Source organism: Ipomoea nil, unplaced genomic scaffold (genome assembly GCF_001879475.1).
Source record: "Ipomoea nil cultivar Tokyo-kokei standard unplaced genomic scaffold, Asagao_1.1 scaffold1416, whole genome shotgun sequence".
NCBI lineage: Eukaryota > Viridiplantae > Streptophyta > Magnoliopsida > Solanales > Convolvulaceae > Ipomoea > Ipomoea nil.
In genome coordinates, this window is record NW_017617844.1 from 2052887 (window position 1) to 2058886 (window position 6000).

Consider the following 6000-nt stretch of genomic DNA (forward strand, 5'->3'; position numbering starts at 1 on the left):
GCAATACTATCACTACTGGAAATTATGGAATTTCCGACTACCTGAAAGTGATCTTAAATCAAGTCGAAAGCCTTGTTCTGGTCACTTTTGGCATCCGGAAAAAGCATTGTTGCTATTTCCGACCACTTTTGGGTGTCAATTTTATTCAAAATCACTTTCAGGTGGTCGGAAATTTCATAATTTCCAGTAGTGTATAGTCATAATCATATGCAATCTCGTGCAACACTTATACCTCATACTCATATGCAATCTCGTGCAACACTTATACATCATACTCATATGCAATCTCGTGCAACACTTATACATCATACTCATATGCAATCTCGTGCAATACTATAAACATCATACTCATATGCAATCTCGTGCAATACTATAAACATACTCATATGCAATCTCGTGCAATACTATAAACATACTCATATGCAATCTCGTGCAATACTTATACATCATACTCATATGCAATACTTATACATCATACTCATATGCAATCTCGTGAAATACTATAAACATACTCATATGCAATCTCGTGCAATACTATAAACATACTCATATGCAATCTCGTGCAGTACTTATACATCAAACTCATGCAATCTTGTGCAATACTATAAACATACTCATATGCAATCTCGTGCAATACTATAAACATACTCATATGCAATCTCGTGCAATACTTATACATCAAACTCATGCAATCTTGTGCAATACTATAAACATACTCATATGCAATCTCGTGCAATACTATAAACATACTCATATGCAATCTCGTGCAATACTTATACATCATACTCATATGCAATCTCGTGAAATACTATAAACATACTCATATGCAATCTCGTCCAATACTATAAACATACTCTTATGCAATCTCGTGCAATACTTATACATCATACTCATATGCAATCTCGTGCAATACTATAAACATACTCATATGCAATCTCGTGCAATACTATAAACATACTCATATGCAATCTCGTGCAATACTTATACATCATACTCATATGCAATACTTATACATCATACTCATATGCAATCTCGTGAAATACTATAAACATACTCATATGCAATCTCGTCCAATACTATAAACATACTCTTATGCAATCTCGTGCAATACTTATACATCATACTCATATGTAATCTCGTGCAATACTATAAACATACTCATATGCAATCTCGTGCAATACTATATATATATATATATATATATATATATATATATATATATATATATATATATATATATACATACTCCATCACTCATTATAAAAAAAAAGAGCACTTTCTGTGGAGTTCTCTTTCTTACTTTTGAGTTTCTCTTGACTCGCTTTCTTTTTCTTGAGTCTCTCTTGACTCACTTTCTTTCTCTTGAGTCTCTTTTGACTCGCTTTCTTTCTCTTAACTCTCTTTTGACTCTCTTCTTTCTTTTACTCGTAGACGGCTTAGGGTTTCACCGATGCGTGAATTACCCCATTGGGAACGGCATAAATCCGACCCAATATCTCCTACCGTCTACGGAACCTATCTCGTGGTTCTATCTCTGTGGAATTTGGTATCGAACTATTAGTGTGCACACCCCCTAACCAGGATTTCAAGCCTGGCGGGCAGTTTCCAACCTCGTAACGTGGTAATACACCGCGTTTCATATACTGGGACCGCAATGTCCATAAATATCTCCTGAGAGGACATAGTCCAAACAGTATCCTCCAAAACCTCACCGATATAGATAATACATAAATATATCTCACATGCATCAATCTCATGCATGCAACAACTCTACTACTTCTCAATGCATCAAAGAATGATATACCACATGCTTATGGTTTTTGAAAGTATTATTGGGCTCACGTTGGCCCTTATGCATTTTTGAAATATAACACATGTGAAATTTCAAAATGCTCTATAACATGCTTCTAAACCATGTATAAAATAACATGAAATACTTAAGAATGTAACGTCATGCTCGGTTTGCAACATAGCAAATTCTATACATTCTATCAACAAAATATGCTTGACTTCTCATTGATCAAATATCACAATCTAGTCATGCTTTCATAATAAATCATATTCTCAAATAATCATGCTTCTTTACTCAATAAAAACATCATCAGATCACATAGTCAAATAATTCTTCATACATAGTAAACTAGCAAATATATACTCTGTGCAACAAATCTTCAATAAAACCTTCATAACATACTCATTTTTAATCCAAATTCAATGAAATCAAAGCCAAAACGTGCGTCGAGATGGTCCCGAAGAGTCGAGCCACAAGGGCCCGTAACACTCGGCTCGAAACGACACGTAGCTGAGCCACATGGGCTTGGTCACTGCACAGATTCTTCTCAGAATCAAAGTCAGGGACCTGGAGGGGGGACTCCTCATGGTCAGCCCCATATACCCCGCTACTCCACCGGGACTAGGCGGCGGTCCTCCTCTAGGGCCGTGCCCTAGTCCCGTGCAACCACGGCTCTACTCTAGCCGGTGGCCCTCCAGATGAGTCGCGGCTAGGGCCTTTAGTCTAATCTGGTGCACACACACACCAGAAGGATTTCTCATCTGCAAAACTCAATCCAAACAAGTCCAAAACAATCTCTACAACTCACAAACAAATACTAGATCACTTCTAAGCATAAACACAACAAAATCTCATAGATTCTACTCATTTCTACTCAATATAAAGGCTTCATAGAGCCAAATTCAAGAAGGAATCCATGGGGTTATACCTCTTGTTGCATCTTCTTCTTGTTCTTCTTCCTTGTGTGAACCTCAGCCTCCATTCTATTCAACACCAATCCAACCACCATCTAGACACCACTAACAACAACACAAGCCAAACCTAACCAATCTCAGATATTGAAGCAAAGGAGGACGAAAACCTTAATGGAAAAAAAATGGATGAGATTGGCCTAGGAACACTTACTGTGTTTTCCTTTGTTTTCTTGCTGAGCTGCTAGGTAGGGAAGATCAGGAAATTAAGAATGGAAGAGGTTAGTTTTATAGGGTCCAAAAACCTTGAAGATCTTCTTTTGATTGGTTGATGAAAGGAACAATCTTATTTGCTCTGAATTAAAGCATCAGACAAAGGTGGAGGCCAGTGGTTCACCATACTCCATGGTCGAGAAGATTGTTTGAAGGAAGCGATAGGACTGATCGGGTGATTAGTCAAAAAGGAAGACGCGTAGCGTCACATTACTCACTCTAGAAATGCTAACTTTGAATACTTTGGGGTTGAAAATGAATTTTCTCAAAAAGCAAATTAGATGAACCCTTGTTTAAAATCTTTTTGAATTCTCCTGGTCTCACTCAGATAAATTTCTCGATTTAAAACTTAGTACGCGAAGTACCCCAGATTTTAGGAATTTCAAATAAGATAAATTTTGGTGTCGAATTAATTTAAAATGTGACTAAAATAATTTTATTCAAACACCAATTGATCGCAAAATTTTTAATGGAGTGAAAATGACTATTTTGGAATTTCCTAAAATTGGATTTATAAAATAAAATTTTGGGCTGTTACACTCTATCCCCCTTAAAAGAGAGGAACATATCGATTTTCTCAAAACGGAAGCTTTCGGAATGATGGTAAGAATCTCAAGAATTGGCTTAGAAGTTTCTTTTGGAATACTAAGAAGAAATGGAATCTCTAAGTTCCAAACAAGCACCAAAGCAACTAAGGCGCTAAACTTATTCTAACTGCTAGAATTCACTAACTCAAAGTTTCTTTGTTACTTCTCTTATTCTTACCGTTCTTACCACTTCTTTGGTCTCCATACTTGAACTTCTATGTTTTCTCTAATGAAAACTGAGAGTGTTTCACAAACACTTTTCTTTCTTATTCAGTAGCATCTTGCTCATCTTTACTAGGGTCAGATACCCACAAAGTTCAAACTAAAACTGATCCCAACCTCTCTTGCTTGAACTACTATATACTTCCTTACATACTGTTTACTGTTCTCACCCCTCAAGGATAGGTTACACGTAATGAGATCCAATTCTCATAACACTACTACGTTCACTCTGATCGTAGTTGATAAACTTCAACTACCTCGATCCTTTCATTTGACGTCATCACTTCCTCATCGTTTACTCAATCCTTTAACTACTGATAGCAAACAAAATCAACCTTCATTACCGCTTTCACTTCTCAAGTTCATCATTCGATTTCTATTATCATACTAGACATAATGTCATAACCCTTCTTTCATACCATACATGGATACTCATCTTAAGGATATATCAACCCTCCGGACCACGTAATGTGATCCAAATCACTCTTAGTTCTCTTTATTGTAGACCAAAATGTATCAACTCTCTTTCAATCTGGTTCGGTATATTCCCTTACGGCTTGCTTACTAATTCCATGGTACAACTTATCCCTTTACCAAGCACTTCGTTATAAAACTTCCTGATACTACTTAACTATCCTTGTTACTTTTATCAACTTGTTACTTATCTCTTGCTAGCCTTGTTCACCTTCTCTACCTCAAAGGATTCCCCACACAAGAAATACAATCATACACCCCTCTACACTTTAAATCTTTGTCTACGTTAGTCATCAGTGCCAACTTATAAGTTTCTTTTACTAAGTCTTTTCCAAAACTTATTATAGTTCGATAAACTCGGACTTGATTATTCCCCTTCTTACTAATATTTACCATCACTTTTATACGAAACTCTTATCGTTACTTTCTTCCTTGCCTTAGCCATGTTCATCCTTTCAGAAGTCCTTCGATGCCAAGTCTCATTCTTCTTCAAGAAAGTTAAAAGATTGTGCTAATCGTTTAGATTTAATTCTGCCCAATCTCATTCCTTCAATTGCCCAATCATTCTATCATAAGTTCAACTGCTTCTTGTTTCATTCTCATTACCAACATTCTTCTTTAAGTTCTCGCATAACTTATCCTCCTTTAAATTTACATTCTTTTACTTGTCCCTTTGCTTAGTTCTTTCCTTAACTTCTTCACGCCTCATGGGGACCCACAACTTACTGACAACGCTTCTTATTATCTTTATATCTTTCATAGCCCAAAGTTAGCATCCATGCATCGTCTTAGACTTTCAAACCTTTGGAGTTCACAACTCCTAGCTCATCTCCTTCTTATCTTCTTAAAGGTAGATGGTACTGCCTTCTGTTTGTGTAACCCAATCCTAAGTTCCAAGTCTTCTATTTCCCGAGTTTAACTCTTACTCTTTGGTTTAACCTTTAGTCTTCAAATTTGATCTTTGAAGGTTCCTTCACCATTGATCTCGAAAGCATCCACTTGGCGTAATTTGTTTCCTTCTGGTTGCATCAGCATTCACACTTGTCTTTTCTTCACGATTGAGAACCTTTAAACCTTCGTCTTTAAGCTCCCGTTGCTTCTTTTTCTTCATATTTGTCTTCAGTTGCACGAAGATTCTCTTCAACTTTTGGGGTTTGCTTAGGTCTTGCAAACGGTGTTGCACGTGCGAGGATACCTCTCTTTTCGAGCAAGGACAGCTGCAACTGACTCCAAACTGCACGTGGAGTAAACTCTTCATCACGTTCTTCGATTGTCTGGATATACACGCTACTACTTTGCTTCTTCACAAAAAAGGATCTATTTACTTCTAACTTTCTTTTCTCAACAGCAAAGATCACACAAGAAGAGCACACAAACAGAATATAAGCATAACTCTTATACTTATCACATTATCAACTTTCACATAACTTTTAAACTTTAAACTTTCAACTTTAAACTTTCGATTTTTTGACTTTCAACTTTCAACTTTCACTTTTTCAAGGATGATAACAAGACTGGGCAAAGCAACTTGTTATCAACAAACTTGAATTCACCAAATAGGTGTACACTTAATTTGAAGGAAATTGACTCCACAGAAGAAGAAAGTAATAGCTTTCAAAACATGAAACTCAAGAGTACTACGGGTTACAACCCAAGTTCTGCTTATCAACGCCAAGATTTTCCAAGATTCAACAAAGTCTTGTGAAACGAAAGCTGTGGATCGAATTCTAAGAGAAGGACG